General features: G+C 31.6%; 2 long non-coding RNA genes across 6 annotated transcripts; both read right to left on the bottom strand.

Moving 5' to 3' along the window:
• Nucleotides 1–2,301: 2,301 nt before the first annotated feature.
• On the bottom strand, nt 2,302–6,686 carry LOC127149125 (uncharacterized). 5 transcript variants are annotated; one of them, XR_007820527.1, is made up of 3 exons: nt 5,111–6,675; nt 2,706–4,835; nt 2,302–2,510 (listed from the first exon to the last, which is right to left on the bottom strand). It is a non-coding gene; the product is annotated as an uncharacterized LOC127149125 (long non-coding RNA). The 5 variants fall into 5 exon arrangements; XR_007820526.1 differs by having other exon boundaries at nt 2,706–5,267; nt 6,058–6,675; XR_007820524.1 differs by having other exon boundaries at nt 2,706–5,267; nt 6,148–6,674.
• Nucleotides 6,687–7,436: 750 nt separating this feature from the next.
• LOC127149124 (uncharacterized) lies at nt 7,437–9,842 on the bottom strand. Its single transcript, XR_007820522.1, has 2 exons — nt 8,970–9,842; nt 7,437–7,640 (listed from the first exon to the last, which is right to left on the bottom strand). It is a non-coding gene; the product is annotated as an uncharacterized LOC127149124 (long non-coding RNA).
• Between the last annotated feature and the right edge of the window lie 16,037 nt (nt 9,843–25,879).

Raw genomic sequence — 25,879 nt, 5'->3', positions numbered from 1 at the left:
TTTTTTTTTCTTTTTCTTTGAATTTATTCGTTTTACAAATTGAATTTCACTTGTACGACATTCATACGCTTCCGCTTTGGGAATTCCATTCCTTCAGTCAATTGCCTCGTAATTGATCATTTCTCTATTTATTAAATTGTGTAGTAGGCAACATGCTAGGATGGTGCGACACTGCACTTGGAGGAGATAGTACGACTTCTCACGAAGTATTACCCAACGATCCTTTAGAACACCGAACGTCCGCTCAATCACATTCCTTGCCAAAGAGTGCTTTATGTTGAAGTATTTCTTTGTAATGGTTGGGACATTTTCAGCACCACGCCGCTCTTGCAAGTGGTACCTCTGGCCTCTGTATGGGCTGAGAAATCCCTCAATGTTTGGATAACCTACATCGCATAGATAGTAATATCCTGTTACGAAAACCAATCATTTTTGTGCGTTTAATATGGAATTTCAATAGGGCGTGGTTGGATGAAAAATTGTAAATACCTTTTGGCATTTAGAGCCCTTTTGTCATACAAGGGCATCCCGTAGAATCCACAAGTCTGTTGCGGATCCTTCTGAATTGGCGAGGACGTATATGAAATCCTCTTTCGTGTCGCAAACGTCGAGTACATTTGTGAAAATTTTCCTTTTATGCGTTTTGAACGTAGGGCGATCTATTGCGAGCATGTTCACCTTTATGTATGTCCCATCCAGCACCCCAAGGCAATTCTGCAGATTTAAACAAACGTTCTTACATTAGTGGCACGTACTGATACGTGACATAAAAACCACTTCTACTACGCCCACCTCGAAACACTTCCAACGTTGATCAGTGCAGTTGTTTGTTATCGGCACATGTTTCTTTATCAACTCGTCGTAGAGTCGTAGCACATCCAACAAGACGAGGTTAAAATGTTACGGTATTGTCTCTCCTGACTGTACAAATTTTCGTTGAATTACGCAGTTCTTCACGTTATGCGCAAGGATGTACAAGAACATTGTAACCATTTCCTCAACATTGACAATCTTTGTTGATGAGAGACCAGCTACAGTCCTCAGTAAATGGCATAGAATTGCGAATGTTCGCCTATCCATGTGCGTGCTTTGACCACACACAAGATTAGACCTGTGTATCATGTGAAAGTACGCAAGTTGCCTAATTTTATGCCTTGTATCGTACGGTGTTTATGGAAGACGCTTATTGTCGTTCATTAGTGCCTCCAACGTTAGAAGTATCTGACGTTGGGCCAGTGTGAACACAATTAGGACTCCAAGAAGGGTTTGTCCTAAAATGTCCTAAAACTTATTTACTAACTCTGTTATTACAATGACCATATACAGTGCACATAAAGTTAGTATGGAAGGTACGAACAAGTATTCTAAAACAAATAATGTGAAAACCATGGCGACACAAGTTTCATCAGGTTTTAAAAAAACAATTTGTTATTTAGTACATTTAAAGTGCTTCTTCAAAACAGTTTACTTCTTTTTCTTACAAGTTATTTTGAACATTATATGAAAAGTTATACTAAATTGTATTTGCAATTAAATTACCTTACCGTAAATTACCTTAAAAAATAGGGGTGAGATTTGTAAAAATAGTTATACAATTAAGTTTGATAATGAATACAATACTTTTTTTACAATTAGAAAATTACAATTAAACGAATAGTGAAGATAAATAATTTTTTTTAAACTTGTGCAAAATGTTTACTTTAGTGAGTCATTGAGTTTATGAAAACTAGTAGAAAGAAATGAAAACAATTCCCTAGTAGAAAAAATGGCCTACGATGACAGTTAAATGTTGTCATTAAAAGCTTTCGTGACAGTTTTTTTGCAGTCATTGATGCGGCAGTCATAGAAAGTATTTTATGACAGTTCTCTAAACTGTCACGAAATGTGGTTTTTCATGACATAGAATAAATGTCACGAATTCAATATCTTATGATAGATTATAACTGTCATTATTTATTTTCGATGACAGTTAATAGCTATCATTGTTTATATTTTATGACATCGAATAACTGTCATTGTTTACATTTTATGACAGTGAATAACTGTCATTGTTAATATTGTATGACATATATTAAATGTCATTATTTGTCTTTTATGACACTTATTAATTGTCATCATTTCACTTTCCATGATATTAATTAACTGTCAATAAAACTTTTTCGATGATAGTTTTTTTTTACATTTAAATGTCATAATTTTGTTTTTATTCACTGTTTTTCTTGCTCTATTTTTTATTGAATCCTGTTTTTCATGTTGCCCTGCTATTACACATACCATTACACAGACCAATACAATCACATATGGAAAGAAACGGTGAACGCTTTAATATAAAGAAACATACATTTTATAGTATTGTTTTAAGTGTTGGTACATATATGGTTTGTTACGAACAAGCTATTTAAATAACTATATTTAAACTAGAAATTTTCCTACCAAACCTACAAAAATGCCTATACATCAATGAATTGCTGCAAATATGGCTTCGCTGCTCCAATGGATTATGGCAAAACCTAGTAAGAAAATAAAAGGAAACAAAATTGATTCAACAATACAGCATACAAACTCAGCTAAATGAATTACAAAACTTCACACAAAGTCCAAAACAAAACATATTATAGAACAGGTAAAACTAAAACAATAAAAATGAACCCTATAGATGGGTTTAGAACCAATAGAGGCAGCCATTGAAATTTCAAGGAACATACCCTAGCATCATTTGCAACAGGCCTTCCAAGACGGCTTAGTTCGGATTCAAGTTCTGAAATGGTCTTGTTAATGAGGTTTTAACGACTCAGCATCACTATCGGTACCACGCCTTCTACTACAAAATAGAATATCAAATTAGAAATCCACTTACCACTCCATTGTACCTAATTTTAGATAACACTTGCCACATTTACCAGCTTAGTAAAAAATAACATCATTTTCATCTTAATAAATCTATAACACAAAAACAACTTAGATGTCTTTAATTCCTACTAATAAACTATTCTAGCAAAGAGCTCTACAAGCATTTTACCACACATTTATGGCTTTTAACACCCAACAAAACCCACAAAATACCTCATGACATCAATTATGGGCACCTTAACAAAACTTAAGTGTCTATGTTTCCTATAGATGTCTTTAATTCCTAACAATAAACTATCCTAGGATTTGACAGTTTGGTTTGCTATTGCTTGGTAAAAGGTTGTTGTCCAGCCTACAAATATGTGTATTCACAACCTGATTTGCTATTCCAACGTCTACCCGAATATGTAATTTTTCAACCAAAGGTGCGTAATATGTCGAACCATATTCTCTCCCACGCACAAGGATATTCCAAATTCAAATGAGAAGAGACAAAAGAACCATGCTATCTGCCATAAGATTGGCCTAGAAAATTCCATCTTAGGTGAAACCCTGATATCACGTAAGTTAGCAGACCACACAAAAAGTCATATGGTTATCTACCTTCTGGATAAAGAGAAATGAGCATGAAAACATCCAGATATAATAGAAAAAGAAATATATAGTAATAAATTTTTAAGTATATCATTTTTCACTCACAAACTTTGTAACTTCACTTACTTGGTAGCTTCACCACTATAGTAGATCAGATTCGTGCAAGACATAATAAAAACACATAAGTTACACACTTTAAATCAACACTATCAATCTGCTGTAATCTATAATCGAGAGTTTTGAACTACAATAGCATATAATAAATATTAAAGAAAATTCACAACTTCACGTTGAGAGTGTTGAACTACAATAGAAACCAATATTAACTCTATGAGAACAAGAACAAACCTCCATAGGCAAATAAATGGGCTTTGCATAATTACGAGCATGTATAGCCAATAGAGATGAAAATAGAAACCAATATTAAATCTCAACAATTCACCCCATAAGAAGATAAGGCCTTATCCATATTAAAAACTAATGTAATATGAGGAATTAATCCTAAATTGACAAGAAAAACAATACATAAATCAACAAAAAGATGACAAAAATCAAAGACGGGTATAAATCCTACCTTATTTCTTTGTACTCCACTCATCTTTTAAGTCCTCTACTTCCCTTTTGAATCTCCAACCTTATTTCTTACACACTTGTATTAAACAAATGAATTAAAAAAAAGGAACAAAATCAAAGATTACACAAGCAAAAATTGTGGCACGAATAACAAGACACTTCAAAAATATAATAGTTGAAATCATTCAATAAGGGCTCATAACACATATTAGATGAAATGTTGAATAATTATTTACCCAAAGATTTCCTTTTGAATCCAATTGAGTTAATAGCATTTTGAGTTAAATCGAGGAATGAAATACTCAACATTAAATTTATAGATAAAAAATTAGAAGGACAATTCTTTTTCAGAAGATTTTAACGGAAGAATTATCATGAAAACATGTAGTGATGCCATAATGGTATGGTAAAATGGATAGGAAAGGATGTACGAATGAAGTAAATTTTGTAGTTTTGTAAATAGTAATTGCATAAAATCAATCTCTCATCAAAAGTGTTAGGAATAATTGGCACACTTGATGTAATGTTCACAGAAGTAAGCAAAGTCTCACCCCAGCATAGGCAATCAATCTTGGTAAGGTAGCTAAGTTTCCTGTACCTTTTGCATATACACTTGCATCAATCAACACAAGCCTATCAACCTGAAATAATCTCGTTATATTCGATGGAAGGCTCTTTGGAATGATTTTACATAAGGATATAACTTTAAATTTGTAGTCATAAATTCCAGCTGGTAGATACATACAACTTCTGGATAATTGACAACAAAATGAATAGCAACAACAGCACCAAGACTTGGTCTAACAATTACCATTGGCCTTTTAATATTAGATTTCCAAAGATATGGTCAGCATAAGGGAAAACTTAAATAGCTTCAACATAACTGGACAAGATATAATTGTGATTGACAATAAAGAATTATCTAGAAAATAAAATAAAAGACTTAAAAAGAACAGGTTACCAATGATTGATGAAAAAGCTTATAACAATAATGAAAAAATAAAACAAGCCTATAAGTTATAGCAATAAAGCAAGTTTTAACATATTATGATCATACAGGAAGGGAACAAAATTGGAATTGAGAGAAATTTACCTCAAATATAGGAAGGAAACCCTATCCCTGATTTCTAAAACACTCCACACAGTTTGAATTTGAATTCATAACTCTATTGGTTGTTCATCAATAGTTATACTTACGCACTTTATCTCTCAACACTTCCTCCCAAACCAATAAAGGAAACACGGCCATCCTATGGAAAGGTACATACAACATGATGAAATTGTACGTGAATATAGTACAATATACTATAAATTGAAACTGCAAAAGGAATAAAATTTCATAGATTGCAACAGACCCTTTGCCACACGGGTCAAAGAAAAGACACTATTTACACATACACTATCTGCTTTTAATGTCATCCACAATGTTCCCTTGATATATAGAGGATTCGTACATCTTGGATTAATCAATCAAACAAACAATTTGTTAAATTATTGATTGACTCAAAAACTAAAGTTGATAGATGAAAAAGCCGTGAAGAACAATGTACAGCCCAGTTTTGTCCTCTATTTTCGACAACACCACCATGGCAACTTTGACCTTCAGAAACTTCCCATTTACAACACAATTGACTTCCAAACTTTTACATAAGCTTTATTACATATAAGAGAACAATTACAACTTAGAAACTACAGCTTTAAACAACTAAAATTGCTTTGAAAATTTGCCAAAAACAGTGGGTTCCAATTTACATATTCAAGAACATTCAACCAAAAAATCACCCCGCACCAAATGAAATTATGTGTTCTAAGAATATTCCAATACCAATTGAAAGTTAGATAAACATGCTAGCTAAAGAGAATCGAACTCGAACATTCTAAATTTCATGAAATTCGAGGATCGAGGATTTAAAAATTGGAGAAAATTAAATTTTGAAACACTTAATAAAAAATCTCCGTCTGTTCTTGATGAAATTGTATGGATCAAGTTGTGAACAACCACAAGAATCTTCACTACCATCCTTAACAATTAGAACTTACTTGTGGGATAAAGTGACCAATTTTATTAGTTTTTTAGAGAAATAAGTTTATGAACCCTTGAAGATTTTCATAAGAAATCAGCAGACTTACCCAATATCTGAAGGCAATAACTTCAACTGAAGTGTTATCAGGATCACATGACCCCAAATTGATCTGCTTCACAACCTCAATCTGAGTCGCCTTAGGATCCGTTTGACGTTCGAGGGGTGGGGCCACGGTTGTGAATATCGGGTGATGGGTAGATGGGTGAAGAAAATGGGTGGATGGGTGAAGAGAATGGGTTGTGTAAGTGGGTTTTTTAGAGAGAGATAGAGAGAGAAAGAGAGGAAAGGGCGTTGTGTTCTCCTCTTCACACAAAAAAAACTAAAAGGAGAGAAAAGAGTAACAAAACCAACCAAAACATCCATCCCTCCTTTGTTGCTGACAATTTTTAGAGAGGAAAACCGGCGAGGGAGAGCTTGAATCAACAAGGGAGAAGGTTCAGAAGAAGAAGAGGAAGGAGCACAAAATTTGGGATGCTGCAATGTTGTTGTTGTGCCCTAGCAGAGGAAGAAGAAGAGGAAGTAAATGGTGATGGAGCAGTAATGAGAGGGTGCACTTTAATAAAAAAAAAAAAAACTCCAATTCACTCTTTCTTCTTTTTTCTTTCTTTTTATGTAATTTAAAATAAATACATATAAGTTAAAAATTTATATTTAATGACATTTAAAAACTGTCATAGATTCATGATAGTTAAAAATTGTCATAAATTCTTCAAATCCGAAAAATTTTGTCTTTTCCCGCCAAAAACGCGCTTTTTTACATTTTATTACGGTTATTATTGTCCTCCTTCAATTTGGGATGAAACCAATTGTCATAGTACGTGGTTTTTCTGGTAGTGATTACACTAAAAACTTGTTTCAAACAAATTAAAAACTATTACTATAGTTTGACTATTAATTTCAATTCTAAATAACACATTAGGGTTCAATTTTAAAACGCGAACATTCATTTTACACATTTGTTTCCTACTATGAAATAATTAACAAGAACTAAACATGTGTAAAATTTATTAATTTTTTTATTGAAATTTTATTTATTTGACTTTTTAACATACTATGATCCGTCATTTACATGTTTTAAATGTACATACTAATGAGTGATGTAAATTGGTATTTATTATGCAAAATAGGATTTTACGTGAATTTATTTTAATAATATAGTAGTCGATTATTGTGTTATATGTACGTTCAGTATTGTTACACTAATTTCATTCATAGTTGTTAAATGCACAATATTGAGATAGTACTTTTAGAAAAATAGACATTGATCGTGCATATGAAAAAATAGGTAAAGAACTTTGTAAAATAAATAGTGCCTATACTGAAGCATAATAAAAATGTTCAACAAAACGTGCACTAATAAATGTATACAAAACCTATTAAAAGGAAAATTACAAAACCAAAATAGAAGTTTGTAACAATTGAAAATAAATTACAGTCTTAACGCTAACTGACCAGAAAATATCAAAATAACAAAGAAGTCCTACAAACGACCATTACAATAGTACCTCTTAGAAGGGTATCTTTGTGAATGAGGACGTCCTGCATAAGATAAAGAACATTAGGAAACACACAGGGGACGTATAATGGTAGATTTCTACATAATAGAAGATATGGAAGAAAAGAATGAAAAAGAATATTACGTATACATACCTTCTATGACAACCAATACGACCCCAAATGAAGATTGAATGCGTAAAGACATTAATAATTAGCATGGAAAGGATAAGAAAATGTCATTTTTTTTAGAAATTGATAGCCTCACAGTTTTGAAATCCATTCAAAATAATGAACTAAATTTCATAGTTGTTGAAACATCAATGACAATGAAAAAAACAAAGAAGATACACGAATAATAAGAACGCGCATAAATAGAAAATAAGCCACAACGAGATGGACAATGCTAATACATTAGAAACAACCAAGGAAGTGAGAAATCAGATAGAAGCACATAAGGACAATTTCATCTTCTTTGGTAAGTGGTGCACAATGTGAAGTAATATAGTGCAACATACATAAATACAATATAGGAAAACATGGAAAGTACATACAAAAGAAGCTAGATTAAAAGAAGAATGATAAAAAAAATTTACTTAATCAAAGAGAATATATCAACAGAGAGAAGAATGCAGTCGAACACAAGTGAAAGTGATAAATCAAAAGAGAAAAGGTGTATATATAGGGAAAGATGAGGGAAGTTATGATGCCTTTAATGAACACAAACAAAAAAAAAAAAAAAAGAGAGGGAAGTAATACACTGCAACATACATTAATAAAGTAAAGGAAAACATGGGAAGTACATCCAAAAGATGACAGAGAGAAAGGAGAATGACAAAAAAAAAAACCTACGCAAGGAGATAATACAAACAGTTAGAAGAATGCAGGCAAGCACAAGTGGAAGTGATAAATCAAAAGAGGAAAGTTATATATATAGGGGAAATCAAAACAATGTCAAAAGATTGAAGAGACAAAACAATTTGCAACTGAGAGATTGTATGCAGTCACATATGTTCCCCATAAGATCAGTGATGCAAGAAAACTTTTTAAAAAACTTCGAATAACATAATAGGGAAAGAACAATCTGTATAAGGCACCACAATTGATCATAAATGAAATTAAGGGTCAATAGAAGGAAACATACAAGTCATTGGCAACATAAAAAATGAAGCAAACTATGTAAAACATTAAACAAGACAAAATCAAAGAGATTGAAACAAAGAACAACATACCAAAACTAAACCATAACAAAATTGAAAATGCAAACACATACATATATGAAAAAGAAAAATAAGATATTATTGAAAACACCTAGAACTCATCATCGGATTTTATAGAAAAAATTAGGATTCAAAGAATCCAATCACTCCCTACCATGCTCGATAGGCACCCATTGCCATAAAACGATGTGAAGTGTATGTCTTATCAGTTAAGGAAAACTAGAAATGGCAAGAGATACACCGAGCGACAAAAAGGAAACTTTGAGCGGCAAGGAGAAAATTTGAGGGACAAAAGGAAGATGGTTGTTCACATAGAAGACCCATCAAATGGTTTCGGAGGCAAGGATTGGACCCAACCTTTCAACGAGACCCATAGATCCGAAAATGGAAACGTGTTTGGAGGCAACGCCGTTGAAGGGTCTCCTTCAATAAAACACGAGTATCACTTTGGGGACCGAGAAAGACAGATGAGAGAGATGTAGATGGGTATTCGACGTCACGAAAGGAAACCCATTTTCCATGCAAAAGGGGTTCGTATTTTTCATTGGAAAAATGCAACGCCCGAATCTCAGACATAAATGGAATAGAAAATGCAAATGGAGTAGATGAGGAAGACCGAGAAACAACAAGAAATGGAAGGAAGATGAGGGATTAAAGGGGTTCAACACGGATTAAGGATGCATGGTATACACGGGTTGAAGGGAGAAAATGAGGGAGATAAATCGACATATAAGGGTGGGAGAGTTGAGATTTGTGAACAGAAAATGCAAATGGAGGAGATGAGAGAGATGAAGAAACAACAAAAAAAGGAAGGAAGAGAAGGGATCGAAGGGGATGAAGAGGGCTTGAAGGCAAAAATGGAGGAGACAAATTGGCAGATGATTGGGAGAGGTTTGAGGGTAAAGTGGGTATTAAGAAAACCCTAAAACTAGGGTTTCCATAACCCTTAATCCAAACAGGGATTAGGTTTAGGGTAACCTAACCCTAAAGTGTTAACATTAATACCAAACGCCTCCTTAGTGTTATGATTATATGTATCTGAAGAAAGATTTATTATTGGTAGTGTTAAGATAATATGTGTTTGGAGAAATGATTATGAATATTAGTAGTATTATAATATTATGTATTTGGGAGAAGGATTATAATAGGAAGTGTTATGATAATATTTGTTTGGAGGAAGGATTACGTAGGAAGGATTATGAAGATTATTTATTATTATTATTATTTAAATTCGTATTCTAAATCCAATACACAAATATTCATACATTTAATTTACCAAATTGTCATATTTTCATAAAACAAGTTCCATGAGTTTTCTTAAATACGATGTCTATATTCAACGTTTTTTATGCAAGCGTTCTGTATCAATAAATTATTAATTTTTTAAATTCGTATTCTAACTCCAATACAAAAATTATATATATTTAATTTACCAAATCATCCTAATTTTCATAAAATAATTTTCAGTAATTTCTTTAAATACGACGTGCACTTTCAACCTTTTTTACGTAGTCGTTACGTGCGAATAAATTATTAATTTATTTTTAAATTCATAGTCTAACTCCAATACACAAACTCCGTATATTTAATTTATCTATTTGTCCTAATTTTCATAAAACAATTTGCAGTAATTTCTTTAAATACTACATTCATTTTCAACCTTTTTTATGTAATCGTTACGTGTGATTAAATTATTAAGTTTTTTAAATTCATATTCTAAATCCAATACATAAATTTCGTATATTTAATTTACCAAATTATCCTAGTTTTCATAATGCATGAGCAAAAAAGAAAAATATGGGTCAGGTGGTGAAATCATAATAAATTGGAAAACTTACATAAATGTAACAAAACTATAAACTATTTACGGCCCGTGTAACAAAACCCATAAGGTTAGCCATTTTTTAAATATATTCCTGGTTTGCTCTTCCATCTTTCTTTTCTTTGTCGCAATTCGTCTTCCTCCTGTTATTTCGTCTTCCCCGTCTTCCTTGCGATTTCGTCTTCTTCTTTTCTCTTTTTCTTTTCTGCGATTTCTTTCCATCATCTTTCTTATTTTTCAATTCTTTATTTATGTCGTTTAATCTTTCCATTGTTTTTCTTATTTTCCTCTTTGTTTTTTTTACTTCGATTTCTTTCCATCGTCTTTCTACTTTTTCTCTTCTTTTTTTCGCTGCGATTTCTTTCCATCATCCTTCTTTTTTTTTCTTTTTTTTTTAAACGTTTACATTGGGGTAACCAAATCTAAACGACTGTGTACAATAAAATAGCAAAATCTAAAAGATCGTGTATGAAGAATAAAAAATCATTTAGATTGGAGTAGCCAAATGTAAATGATCGTGTAAAAAAAATAAAAGATTGTGTGTAAAAAATCTTGAAAAAAAATCATTTAGATTGGAGTAGCAATATGTAAATGATCGTTTAAAAAAGTAAGCGATTGTGTAAAAAAAATAAAATACCGTGTATAAAAAATCTTGAAAAAAAAATCATTTCGATTGGAGTAGCCAAATGTAAACGATCGTGTAAATAAATTTAAACGATCGTGTAAAGAAATCTAAACAACCGTGTACCAAAAGAATTAAAAAAATCGTGTCCAATTTTTTTTTTAAAAAAATCATTTAGATTTGGGTCCCCAAATCTAAACAATCGTGTAACAAAATTAAACAATGGAATTGAAAAGATAAATTGTAGCCATATCTAAACGATCGCATATAAATTGTAGCAATATCTAAACGATCGCGTATAAATTATAGCCATATGTAAACGATCACGTATAAATTATAGTCATATCTAAACGATCGCGTATATATTGAACCATATCTAAACGATTGCATAAAATTGTAGCCATATCTAAATGATCGCAAATATATTCCGCGCGCATTATTGACGGCGTGGTTGACCATTTTTGGTATTTTACACGGTGGGCCTATGAGCTTTTTTCGTTTTTGAAATTGTTCTATAGAGTGTAAATATTTTGCCGCTTTTTTATATTTCTGAAAAGATCCCTAAAGAATTACCTAATTCAAGAGTAAAAGAAGAAATAAAAATTTTAAATTCATGTAATCGTACCAAATTTATAACTTAAAAACAAGCTATGTTTTTTTAAATAAAAAGATTAAAATTAACAAAACTTAGAAATTATAAATGAGACAAAAAATTGATTAAATAGTATTTAAACTTAAATGGATCAATTATAAATAAGGAAGGGTTAAGGAAGGATCGAGTAATGATTGAGAAAAGATTGAGGGGATTGAGGAAGGGTTATGATAACCCTTCCCCCAAACAAGGAAAGAGTTACATAATCCTTTCCCTCCCTCAAACACATCCAAATATGTGTTTGGGAAAAGAGTTATGATTGTAGTGTTATTATAACATGTGTTTGGAGAAAAAGGTTATGAGTGTAGAATTTGCATTGAGTTATTTGGATAGGGTAATGTAGGGTTGTAAGAAAGGATAAGAGAAGAAAATATAGGGTTATTTGGGGATTAGGATAACCCTATTTCCCATTTATCATAACCCTTGGGCCAATTTCCTAACCCTTTTCCTCCTAAAACCCCACCACAAATTGTAACGCTTCAAAAATTTGAGGTAATTTATTGACACTTTTATCCTAATTTCTTTAAAAAAAAATTATTTTGTTGGGTGTTATATTATTTGGGTTGGTGAGAAAAAGAAAAAGAAAAGGGAAAGGAAAATGTTTTGGGTGATAATGAAATAAAATAAAATAATATAAGTATATTATTTTTTTTTTTATAAAACCTAAAAGATCTTCTTCTTCCTTACTCTAGCTGCAACACCTCCCCCCCCCCCCCCAAGTTTCAGCTTCTTCTTCTTCTCCCCGTGAACCTTTTAGTCGTCCTCTGCCTCCAATCTTTTCTTCTCTTCCATCCTTCCCTGTCCAAGTACATGACACCCATCCCAGATCTCTTCAGTCGACGCCTTTAGTTGACGTCGGCCGCTTTTGGCTTCAGTTGACGCCTTCAGCCGAATGCCGTCAACCACTCCGCGCAGTATCATCCAATTTTGGAGTGTTCGCACAAATCTGGCGTCGTCGCGTCTTAGGTAACCGCCAGATCCCTTTCTTCTTCTTCATTCCGCCGATTCGTAGCTAACGTTGTCCTCTCTTCGTGCACCACGACGCTTGGTCAGTCGTGTTCGAAGCCCAAACCTTAGCCGCCGCCTCTATCTTGTTGTGAGTCATTGTGAGTTCTTTTGCCAATTCTGATGTGCGTTTAGATGGGTTTTGTTTATCCATTAATGTTTGGTTAATGGTAATTAAGTTAATTAGTAGTGGAATTTATTTAGAGTTTCTTAAAGGGACCAATTAGAGATTTTTACAGCAGATTGTGGATCTTGCTATCAAGGAGCGATTTGGTTTCAAACTTAATTTGGTAAGCTGAATTGGAAAACTTAGTTGATGATACTTAATAATTTTATTAACTTCTTACCCTTTATATGTTTAGGACTGATTCATTTGCAAGATTTACCTTTCAACCAAGGAAATTAGCTAAGTTCGAGGTAAGGGAATTCCTACTACTGGACTCTATTTGAAATGTAGAATATAGTAATTGATATCAAAATTAGATTATATTGATTGTACTGGACTGAATGATGTGCGTTTATATAGAGAGTATTAATAGTATACGCCTTGACTGATTACATACAATCTAATTGTTATGCATAGTTCATAAATTGTGTTTGGGATGTCATGTGTAGTATATGCATCTTGAAGGGTTGTGCTGTTGATGGAGTATGGATGTTTGGAGCTATTTTTATGTAAATTGTCTTGGCTGATGGGTCATGCTGTCGACATAATTTAGATGATGGGGATTTGACATAGATGATGGGTATTGTAGCCACCTAATTTTATCCTACATTTTTTTTATTATTCTTTAAATTATTAATTGTAGCAACGGTTAAGATATTTCATTAATTTATTTTGTAAAAAAAAGAAAAAGGTAAAATCTTTTTGTAATAATATGAAATCTTATGTTTTTTCTTATCTTTTTATTAAAATGAAAAATAAAGTCATTAATGAGAATATCTATTATTTAAAAAAAAATTCAAATAATTTTTTTTGACTTATCACTTTAGGAAAAAAAAAACAAATTAGTTTATTTATACAAAATCTCTTTTGATTTATCATATTAGGAAAAACAAGATAATTTATTTTATACAAAAAAATTTAATACCATATTTGACTTATCTTTATCACTTTAGGAAAAAAGCAAAAAAATTATTTTGGACAAAATCTTTCAATATTATACTTTTACTATTTTAGAAAAAAAAAAAATTAATAAAATTACATAATATCTAATTTGATTTTATACTTATTAAATTTTCCTAATTTGTGGCACACCCCGGGTCTATAAATAGGGTCCTTTGTCATTTGGAAAAGAGGGAGAAGAAATTGTTTTAGAGAAATTCTTGAGAAAAAAATTGTTTTAGAGAGAATCTCTACGGAAAAAAAGTGTTTAGAGAGAATTTGAAGAAACGTATTCCTCTGCATAAATGTGGGTCATTAGCTTTTTCGCTTTATTGTTTTTATTTTTATCTTCATATCGTCTTTTTTTTTTACCCTAATTCTAATCCCATAAGGAAGGAAAAACTTAGTTGGAGGTTGAATTAGGTAGGGTTTACTCCCAATGATTCGCACCTCATACAACAAGTAATTTTCTTCGGGATTGAATCCTTATTTTTGTTCTTCTCTTTTCAAATGTAAAGAGAAAGAAAAAAATGTATAAGGAAAATTTCTTTTTTTATTTTTACTACCTTTTTATCATCATGCTAAAAGAAAAAGAAAGATCTTTTAACATTTTTCTTCTCTCTAAAACAATAGAGAAAAAGAAAAGTTATAAACAAAAAAAATTTTCTATTATTATCATTTTTCTTTTTTTTTATTATTATTATTATTATATATATATATATATATATATATATATATATATATATATTATTTCTTTTAGGGTGGCAGCAAACCTTGCCGTCACCCCTCTGTTTCTTTTTTTTTTCTTTTCTTTTTTAATTTATTTATTTACTTATTTAAATTTAATTTTATTTGTAATTTTTTTTATTATTATTATATATATATATTTAACCTTCTGTTTGTTTTTTTATATATAACTTTATTTATTTAGTTTTTTTATATTTATGATTTTTTTTAAAACTTTTTGCTTTTTATTCTTATACCATTATCATTATTTCCTTTCATAATATTTTTCTCTCTCATGTAACTTACTATCATCCCTATGTCCTCTTTTCTTCACTTATTTATTTAATTTCTTTTTTACATATTCATTTGTTTATTATTTCATTTAGTTCTTCTTTTTTTTTTCATTTTTCTCTTATTTTCTTTATCGTTATTATGTATCTTTTCTTTTCCTTTCTTTTAACTTATTTTTTATTATTATTGTTATATTTAGTATATGCATACATTGATATCCTAAATTATTTGTCTAATTTATTGTCTAGTATATTTGTTATTTCTATTTGACTTTCATTAAAAATTTCTTGAAATTTTTAAGATACTTTTAATCATAATTGTATTTAATTTTGAAATCTTTTTTTTTTTTTTAATTTTTTCTCTTTAAACCATTTAGAATTTTTTTTTGCTTTAAAATTATTTATTTTAAAACTCAAAATTAAATAGATATTTCATAAAGTTTCCTAATCTACATTTTTTTTATAATAACCACACCGATTTCGGTAAAAAAAAACCTACGATGGAACCTAGAAATTTCTGGGAGTCCGTTATTTCTAGATTCTTGAGGTGAGGGATCAATGTCTTAGGGAGTCCGAGATTTGATCCCAAGAGAAAATATATTTAATCAATGTTTAAAAAAAAAACTTTATTCGAAGACTAGCCTATGATAGAATTTGAGAAATTGTAACCCTAAACCCTAAACCCTAAATTGTAACAATTTCTCATTCTCTTAAGGTGAGGATTTTTCCCCAATATAGTCTAATTAATGGGTGTATCCCACTTATTTTATCAGATCATTGCTCCAAATATTGGAGTGGTGAGCAATGAAATAAGACATAGTTCTTTTTTTAAAAAATAAATTTTATTCAAGACATTAAATTTGGCCACAGTTTTCTAAAACGGGTGTTATGGGATGCTAACATCTTCCCCGTACACAAATGACTCCCGAACTCAACTTTAATTTTTTTCGTAGACCAGTTTTTATTTTATTTAAAATGATTCACTTTATTTCGGTGTCCAATCACACCGTAAAAAAGATTGGTGGCGACTCCTCTTTTTTTTTTTAAAGAAAACCTTTTTAAGGATGTCGGCCGCTCCGCGTCGTCTCGGATACGTGGCGACAACTTGGCGACTCCGCTGGGGACATGAGGTTCCACCTTGAGAGTTTGGCCTTTTCTTCGTCTTGATCTTGTACATTTTTTTTGTTTTATTTTCTTTTTAGTGTGTTGTTTATAATTGTTTCACACACAATCACAAGCCTCCTGCCCGGACTCTACCATATAGAATTAGAAACGAGGATGGAGTAGTTTTGACCTTCGAAGAGCTTATGCTTTCGTGCAGGCACACGAAAAATTCTCACTCAATTTAGTCATACAATCACATGTGACGGTTGTGATCAAATTGAGGACCTTTTATCTTTTAGGACTTATATTCAGCTTCACTCATTATGATTCTCATATCATGTTAATTCATATGTTTTAGAATTTTAATTTTTTTTGTCTTATTATATTATTCTCACACACTAGCACAAGCCCTCTACCCGGGTTGTACCTGTAGGATTAGATTCGAGGATGTAGTAGTGTTTGACCTTCGAGGAGTTGTTGCTCCCGTGCAGGCACACGAAAAATTCTCACTCAATTTGGTTGTAGACTATACACCATTTTGAGGGCCTGTATCAGATAGGATACTAGCATTAACTTCACTAAGTTTGTTTGAGCCATTGCATTATTTGATGATTTTCTTTCTCACATTTAACATTTACATCTAGACTCATCCTAATTGAATCATTATTCTCTTTTTGGAAAAGATTAAAGCCAAAACTTGCAAAATAGCTTAAGGTTCACCTCTTCAGCATCCATATTGGACAAGAGAGAGGCTCGAATAATGGATGAGCAAACCAATGATCAGGTTTAAGCAGTTCGTCAAGACGTTGAAGGATTGAAAGATCAATTGGCAAAGATCTTAGAACTGCTTACTATTGGAAGAGGAAAGAGTGTTACGGGGATTTCATCACAAGTGGAAGTAGATCTGAACCAGGTGCTAGAAGACATGCCTGCATACCCTTTAGGTTTTACTCCGCTAGGGTCGTCTAGTCCTCGCATGACTTATTCTACACAAAATCCTAATCCGATCACCCAACAGGAAAACCATGTGAGCGATTCAATGTCTACTCCAATTACAGAAAGTGGTAAGAAAATTTTAGAAGAGCAGGGTAGTAGAAAAAGACTGGAATTCGTAGAAGAAAGATTACGCGCCATTGAAGGTGCAGACATGTATGGGAGTATCGACGCAACACAACTATGTTTGATATCATATGTGGTGATCCCTCCTAAATTCAAGACTCCAGATTTTGAGAAGTACAATGGAACCACGTGTCCAAAAAGTCATCTAGTTATGTACTGTCGAAAAATGTCAGCTTACACTTATGATGATAAATTATTGATTCATTGCTTCCAAGACAGCTTAGTCGGCCCGACTTCTCGCTGGTACATGCAATTGGATGGTTCATAGTGCATAGGTGGAAGGATCTTGCTGATTCTTTTTTAAAACAATATAAGTACAACATTGATACGGCACCCGATCGCCTGGATCTTCAGAGAATGGAAAAAAAGAATGTTGAAACTTTTAAGGAATATGCACATCGATGGAGAGAGTTAACTGCACAAGTGCAACCTCCCCTGACCGATAAAGAATTGATGGCTATGTTCATAAACACTCTTCGGGCCCCATACTATGATAGAATGGTTGGAAGTGCTTCAACTAATTTCTCGGACATCATAACCATTGGAGAGAGGATTGAATTTGGAGTGAAGAATGGAAGGATCTCTTATCCCGCTTCATAGATAAGAAGAATGATGACCCCAAAGAAAAAAGAAGAAGAAATACATGAGTTGAGCTCGACTTAAAGAGCAGTGCATGTATCCTCACCAACTGTGGGGCAGACAAATTACTCCCCTAGTTATTAGAATGGAGGTAAAAGCCCATTCGGTCAGGCAACTCAGAGAAATGCAAGGAACAGTTGGAAGCAAACCTATTTTGATCCCATACCTATGTCATACAGAGCTTTTGCCTAAACTTTTAAAGAGTCATCAAGTGGCTATCATACCACAAGAGCCTTTGCAACCACCATATCCTAAGTGGTATGACCCCAACGTAAAATGCAGAGTCTAGTCAAGGCTGAATGGTTGAAATTCAAGAAGACAGGAGAAGAGTCTAACATTAACCAGAACCCTTTACCAAATCATGAGGGTCCCGCCATAAATATTGTTGACACATTCACAGAAAGATACAAGAATAAGGTGTGTGATGTGACTACTTCAATGAATACACTTTTCCAAATCCTTCGTGGAGCTGGATATTTGTCACCAAGGTTTAACAATGATGAGGGGGAGAAGTTTGGATGCGCCAACGAGAAACAGTGTTTATTCCACCCTGAGATAGATGACCATTTCATTGAAGATTGTTGTGAGTTCAAGAATGAGGTACAAAAATTGATGGATGCAAAGATTCTCTTGGTAGGACAAATGAGCATGCAAGAAATCGAGGTCGATATAATTATTGATAAGAAAACTTCAAATGATACCTCAATTACGGTTATCTCCGAGAATACTATTTCGCCTAATCTATTGGTTTATCAATGTACACCAAAATTTGAGTTGAACAATTGGGAGATCAAGAGGACGCTAAAAGTCTTTAAAGGATCACAAAAGTAATAGTGTTTTATGCACCCTCTGATTATGCCTAAGGTTACAGGATTTCTTTTCTTTTTGTAATAAGGGCATCCTTCCTTGTTTTTACAAAGTTGCATTTTTAATACCCTAGTCATTATGTACTTCCTTTATTTTATTTTTAAGAAATGAAGAATGTTGATTCTATCTCAAATACCGTGTCTATTCCTCTTGTTTCTCCCTTTTTGCTTTTTACCGGTACAATTTAGTATTCGTATTAGGGGCACCAAAGTTGAAGGTGACATCGATGATGTTATTGATTATGAGATTTCAATCTATAATCTTAAGCAGAATATTGAAGAGGATGAATATGGTATATTTCCTGAATTACTAAGATTGATAGAGCAAGAAAAAAAGACTATGTCATATCAAGAGATTTTGAAGGTTATCAATTTGGGAATACCAAAAGAAGTAAAAGAAGTGTGAATTGACACTTTAGCTCTAGAGTAGGACCAATCAGATCTGGTGACCTTGCTACTCGAGTTCAAAGATATTTTGCATGGTCTCATCGAAATATGCCTGGTTTTGATACAGAGATTGTAACACATTGATTACCACTTAAACTAGAATGTAAACCTATCACAAGTTGAGCTAAAGGTATCAAATGGCCATCGATTCATTTTGGTAGCCATAGATTATTTCACGAAATTGGTAGAGGCTGCTTCATACAAAAGTGTCACCAAGCAGGCTGTTGTCAAGTTCATATGAAAGGACATTATATGTCGGTATGGTTTACCTGAGCGCATCATCACCCATAATGAAAAACCCTGAACAATAAATTAATGGAGGAGTTATGCAGTCAGTTCAAGGTTAAACACAATAATTCCACTCCTTATCACCCTAAGATGAATGGGGCAGTGGAAGCAGCCAACAAAAATATCAAAAAGATTCTTGAGAAAATGTCGGTCACTTACAGAGATTGGCATAAAATGCTGCCTTTTGCATTATATGGATATAGAATATCAGGGACAACTCCCCTTACACTAGTGTATGGTTTCGAAGCAGTTTACCTGTTGAAGTTGATGTGCCAGGGTAATCCAAGAGATAGAACTAGATGAAGCAAAGTGGGCTCAAGTAAGGTACGAGCAACTGAATTTTATAGAAGAAAGGAGACTGACTGCACTATGTAAAGGACAGTTGTACCAAAAGAAAATAGCACGAACATATAACAAAAAAGTTCGACATCACCATTTCCAAGAAGGAGATCTAGTGTTAAAAAGTATCCTGCCTTTTCAAAAGGATCACAGAGGAAAATGGACTCCTAATTTCGAGGGACCATATATAGTAAAAAAGGCTTTCTCAAGAGGAGCTTTAATTTTGACAAATATGGACAGAGATGACTTGTCTAACCCGATAAGTGCAAACTATGTGAAGAAATACTATGCATGGAGTGACGATTAACTTTTGGTTCTAGCATTTTTCTCGTCAAGTCATTAATATTTCAAGGATATGGGCTTGTACTTGAGGTTTTAGTACTCATGAACGTTATTGGGCTATTACGCATGTTTTGGTTTTATTTCTTGAGAAAAGTAAACAATGATTCAATTTTTTTTGAAACATTGTTCATGCATACATGACTTTTCACATTGTCTACATTTCCATAGGTGGCATGGTATACATTATTGATATAATAATTTAATATATGACCTTTAGTTTGATTATTCATTCCTTTGTCATGAGGCACTTGTTTTATCCCTGGCCCTTGACACCATGTTGTTGCGATGGCGCTTGTTTTATCCCTAACCTCCAGCTTATTTATTCTTTTGTCATGAGGCACTTGTTTTATCCTTAACCCTTGACACCATGTTGCTGCGATGGCGCTTGTTTTATCCCTGACCTCCAGCTTATTTATTCTTTTGTCATGAGGCGCTTGTTTTATCCCTGGCCCTTGACACCATGTCGCTGCGATGACGCTTGTTTTATCCCTGGCCTCTAGCTTATTTATTCTTTTGTCATGAGGCGCTTGTATTATCCCTGGCCCTTGACACCATGTTACTGAGATGACGCTTGTTTAATTTCTAGCCTCCATTTTATTTATTCATTTGTCATGAGGCACTTGTTTTATCCCTGGCCCTTGACACCATGTTGCTGCGATGACGCTTGTTTTATCCCTAGCCCTTGACACCATGTTAGTGAGATGACGTTTGGTTTATCCCTGGCCTCTAGCTTAATTATTCTTTTGTAATGAGGCACTTGTTTTATCCCTGGCCCTTGACGCCGTTAATATATTTAAAATATCTTAGTTTGGTGAGTTAGTGGCTACACCTTCGTCCACCTTCTAATTCTATAAGAATGCACGAAGGGGGGCATGCTGTAGCCACCTAATTTTATCCTACATTTTTTTATTATTCTTTAAATTATTAATTGCAGCAACGGTTAAGATATTTCATTAATTTATTTTGTTAAAAAAAAGAAAAAGGTAAAATCTTTTTGTAATAATATGAAATCTTATGTTTTTTCTTATTTTTTTTATTAAAATGGAAAATAAAGTCATTAATGAGAATATATATTATTTTAAAAAAATCAAATAATTTCTTTTGACTTATCACTTTAGGAAAAAAAACAAATTAATTTATTTATACAAAATCTTTTTTGATTTATCATATTAGGAAAAGCAAGATAATTTATTTTATACAAGAAATTTTAATACCATATTTGACTTATCTTTATCACTTTAGGAAAAAAGCAAAAAATTTATTTTGGACAAAATCTTTCAATATCATACTTTTACTATTTTAGAAAAAAGAAAATTAATAAAATTACATAATATCTAATTTGATTTTATATTTATTAAATTTTCCTAATTTGTGGCACACCCCGGGTCTATAAATAGGGTCCTTTGTCATTTGAAAAAGAGGGAGAAGAAATTGTTTTAGAGAAATTCTTGAGAAAAAATTGTTTTAGAGAGAATCTCTACGGAAAAAAGTGTTTAGAGAGAATTTGAAGAAACGTATTCCTCTGCAAAAAGGTGGGTCATTAGCTTTTTCACTTTATTGTTTTTATTTTTATCTTCATGTCGTCTTTTTTTTTTACCCTAATTCTATTCCCATAAGGAAGGAAAAGCTTAGTTCGAGGTTGCATTAGGTAGAGTTTACTCCCAATGATCTGCACCTCATACAACAAGTAATTTTTTTCAAGATTGAATCCTTATTTTTGTTATTCTCTTTTCAAATGTAAGGAGAAAGAAAAAGATGTATAAGGAATTTTTTTTTATTTTTACTACCTTTTTATCATCGTGCTAAAAGAAAAAAAAAAGATCTTTTAACATTTTTCTTCTCTCTAAAACAATAGAGAAAAAGAAAAATTATAAACAAAAAAAATTTTCTATTATTATCATTTTTCTTTTTATTATTATTATTATTATTATTATTATATATATATATATATATATTTTCTTTTAGGGTGGCAGCAAACCTTGTCGTCACCCCTCTGTTTCTTTTTTTTTCTTTTTTAATTAATTTATTTACTTATTTAAATTTAATTTTATTTGTAATTTTATTATTATTATTATTATTATATATATATATATATATATATTTAACCTTCTATTTTTTTTTTATATATATAACTTTATTTATTTAGTTTTTTTATATTTATGATTTTTTTTTTAAATTTTTTTCTTTTTATTCTTATACCATTATCATTATTTCCTTTCATAATCTTTTTCCTCTCTCATTTAACTTACTATCATCCCTATGTCCTCTTTTCTTCACTTATTTATTTAATTTCTTTTTTACATATTCATTTGTTTATTATTTCATTTAGTTCTTTTTTTTTTTTTTTTTCATTTTTCTCTTATTTTCTTTATCGTTATTATGTATCTTTTCTTTTCCTTTTCTTTTAACTTATTTTTTTATTATTATTGTTATATTTAGTATATGCATACATTGATATTATAAATTATTTGTCTAATTTATTGTCTAGTATATTTGTTATTTCTATTTGACTTTCATTAAAAATTTCTTGAAAATTTTAAGATACTTTTAATCATAATTGTATTTAATTTTGAAATCTTTGTTTTTAAATTTTTTTCTTTAAACCATTTAGAATTTTTTTTTTGCTTTAAAATTATTTATTTTAAAACTCAAAACTAAATAGATATTTCATAAAGTTTCCTAATCTACATTTTTTTTATAATAACCACGCCGATTTCGGTAAAAAAAATCCTACGATGGAATCTAGAAATTTCTGGGAGTTCGTTATTTCTAGATTCTTGAGGTGAGGGATCAATGTCTTAGGGAGTCCGAGATTTGATCCCAAGAGAAAATATATTTAATCAATGTTTAAAAAAAAAAAACTTTATTCGAAGACTAGCATATGATAGAATTTGAGAAATTGTAACAATTTCTCATTCTCTTAAGGTGAGGATTTTTCCCCAATATAGTCTAATTAATGAGTGTATCCCACTTATTTTATGGGATCATTGATCCAAATATTGGAGTGGTGAGCAATGAAATAAGACATAGTTCTTTTTTTAAAAAATAAATTTTATTCAAGACATTAAATTTGGCTACCGTTTTCTAAAACGGGTGTTATGGGGTGCTAACACCTTCCCCGTACACAAATGACTCCCGAACTTAACTTTAATTTTTTCGTAGACCAGTTTTTATTTTATTTAAAATGATTCACTTTATTTCGGTGTCCAATCACACCATAAAAAAGATTGGTGGCGACTCCTCTTTTTTTTTTTAAAAAATAAACCTTTTTAAAGATGTCGGCCGCTCCGCGTCGTCTCGGGTACATGGCGACATGTATTTAAACTGTTGTTTGTAATTTAGCTGTATTGATGGGTCGTGCTGTTAGTTGAATATAGATGATGATCAGACTATCAAGTGTACTTACATATTGATGATTTGTACTATGGAATAGAATTTGCTGTGATATATAGTTTAGTTGCATATACTAGCTAAGGGCATTGTGTTTATACCTAGATTGCTTGACTGATTATGCACCTAGATTGCTTGACTGATTATGCACAGAGATTGAACCATTAGTTGAGATGTTTTGTATATGGCTGTCGTCGACTGTTTAGATCGGATCTAGGAGTAATTGTTAGCTTTATCTATGGGGTAGCGTACTTTGCAGGCACGGTGTCCTAGGGGATCACCACATGTTGTGTATCCTTCGGAATCACTAGACTGATAGATGTATCCTTTGGGATCACTAGACTGATATGTGTATTCGACGGGATCACTAGACTGATTGAGATGTGCATCCCATGGAATCACTAGACTGTTATGTTGCAGGGTACCCCTTAATAGAAAGCTAACCGTTATTTTTCCCTAACGGAACCAGTAGTGGGTTCCTTACTGGGTATATTTTATACTCACCCTTTTTATGTTTAACTTTTTCAGGTAAAGGTAACATGCGAGGCAGACCGACAAGAGGCAAGAAAGATTCATGAATGCCATATGGTGATGTCTAATTTAATGCTTCCGCTAGACGTTTCTTTTGTTTCGTTTCGTTTTATTATCTTGAAATTGTTTTGAGGATGGGAGTGAGTCAAATTTTAGGATATTTATTTGTTTTGTTTGATAATTTTCCTAGGCGGTTATGTGAACATTTGAATTTTGTTTTAAATAGGGCCCGAAAACAGTTTTTCTATAGTTTGGATGATATTCGAATTTAAACAAGATTTATGAAACTACTTTTCGTTTTGGTGATGTGTCTGAGTAGAGAATAGTGAAGTAATGACCTCAACTTAGTTTGAAAAGTTGGGTCGTTACACAAACATACCCTAAAAATTTCAATACTACTTTTTCGAATAAGATGAAATGACAAAATTTGGGTTGTTGGTTCAAAAACCAATTTAATAATTTTCACTTTGTTCCTGATTCAGTGTTATTTTATGATTTTCATGTACAATTTATTTAAATGTATTAGACATTGTTATGGTGATTGGATTTGTGAAAGCAAAATTTTTTTTATGATTTTTCACGTACTATTTATTTTGAATATATTGGACATTTGACCGGATTTGCCAAACACAATATATTTTGCAAACTCATATATATTATATTAGATAAATGTAAAATTTATTTGTAGTAGAATATTGAACCAAATATTTCCTATATCAATGGAATCATTTATCTAATAAATGTTTATATATTTACTTTCTGAAATAAAAAAAAAAAATATTTAATATCTATCTGAGATTTCGAAAATACATAGGTTTAATAAAATCCAAAAACATCAAAATATTTCATTAATCAATTTTATAAAATAGTAAATATTTAGTTATTTTTTTTACTATTTTGAACACGTTTTATTTGATTGAGTTTCATTTACCTAAAATATAAAAAAACCATTCATCTAAACCTCTTGCGTAGTTGAAACCTAACGTATTTCTTGACTAAAGTTTAAATTAGTAACAAAATTTTTATTTTCTCCATTTTTATAATCGAAGATTCCCTCTACCTTTTGGATTTTTTCTTCTTTGCCGTGGCTTTATAACAAATAAGGTTGTATATCATGAGTATCGTTCTGTTGAAGTTTACATTTCTTCCGAATCTTTGTTCCAACAATTTGTATTTTAGAAGCTGTGATTTACTGATAGGAACATTTAAATCCCTTTTGTAACAATGTTTTATTACATTTTTCAGTTTTTGTCATTTTTCGATTAAAATAAATATTTTGCTATCTTTCCAAAGTAAACATTATTTTTTCGAAGTAAAATAGTACAAGAACAATTACTATAGCTTAGATGTTGAATCCATAAGAACTTAGAATGCCCATGTGAAATGAAACAATTGGTTAGAGGGTTGATAAGAAAGAATGATAAAATAAGGTTTACTTTGGATAAATGAATTTTTTTTTAAATTGACAAATTAGAAAAACAGAACAATTTGAAGAAAAAATTTGGGAGAGCAATGCCTTAAATGCCTCTACCAAAGTGACAAACTTGATTCCTAAATACAATTTTTTAATAAACCCCCAAATACCTTATAATTAAATAAAACTCTCCACCCCACAATCGAAGATTCTACTTTCTCCCAAAACAAAAAAATAACACAGCAAATCTCCATCTAAGTTCTGCAAGCTTTTCACATCTCCTTCAATTTGTGCTGGCATTCCACTATTTCACATTCCCACTTATTTCACATTTGGAAACACTAGGAGATTTTGAAAGGTCTT

Source organism: Cucumis melo, chromosome 4 (assembly GCF_025177605.1).
Source record: "Cucumis melo cultivar AY chromosome 4, USDA_Cmelo_AY_1.0, whole genome shotgun sequence".
In the NCBI taxonomy this organism is placed as follows: domain Eukaryota; kingdom Viridiplantae; phylum Streptophyta; class Magnoliopsida; order Cucurbitales; family Cucurbitaceae; genus Cucumis; species Cucumis melo.
This window is presented reverse-complemented; position numbering and strand designations above follow the sequence as displayed.